Source organism: Rhagoletis pomonella, unplaced genomic scaffold, assembly GCF_013731165.1.
Source record: "Rhagoletis pomonella isolate Grant_MI unplaced genomic scaffold, Rhpom_1.0 Rhpom_scaffold_00001, whole genome shotgun sequence".
NCBI classification, from domain to species: Eukaryota; Metazoa; Arthropoda; class Insecta; order Diptera; family Tephritidae; genus Rhagoletis; species Rhagoletis pomonella.
In genome coordinates, this window is record NW_023458555.1 from 23,117,220 (window position 1) to 23,117,709 (window position 490).

Sequence of the window (490 nt, forward strand, 5' to 3'; positions counted from 1 at the left end):
CGATCGGATGTAAGGATCGTCAGAGTACCGTTTATTGCAGAGGAGCAATCATGTTTTACCAAAGAACTTCAGGCCAATCATTCTGTCTTCGTTTCTGCTGAACATGCTGGAAATACTCGTTGACCTACACATTCGAAACGAGATTCCTGGACCTCATCTATCTAAGGCACAGTATGCTTATAATAATAAGGAAAGCTCCGTGGAGGCCACCCTGAACACAATTGTTAAGTGTGGATAGAGAAAGCTTTCACTCGTAAAAAATATCACAATAGGCACCTTCTTCAACGAAGATTTTAGCGACGTGTTGCCGGTATCAATAGTAGCATTTTCAGGCTAATATGCAGACGACATGGCACTCATCGTTAAGAGAAGAGGTCTGGACACTATATATGATATAACCCAGGTAACCTAAGCTTTCTCTCCAAACATATTCTTTCAAGCATTGAAGATGAAGATGAAGATGAAGATGAAGATGAAGATGAAGATGAAG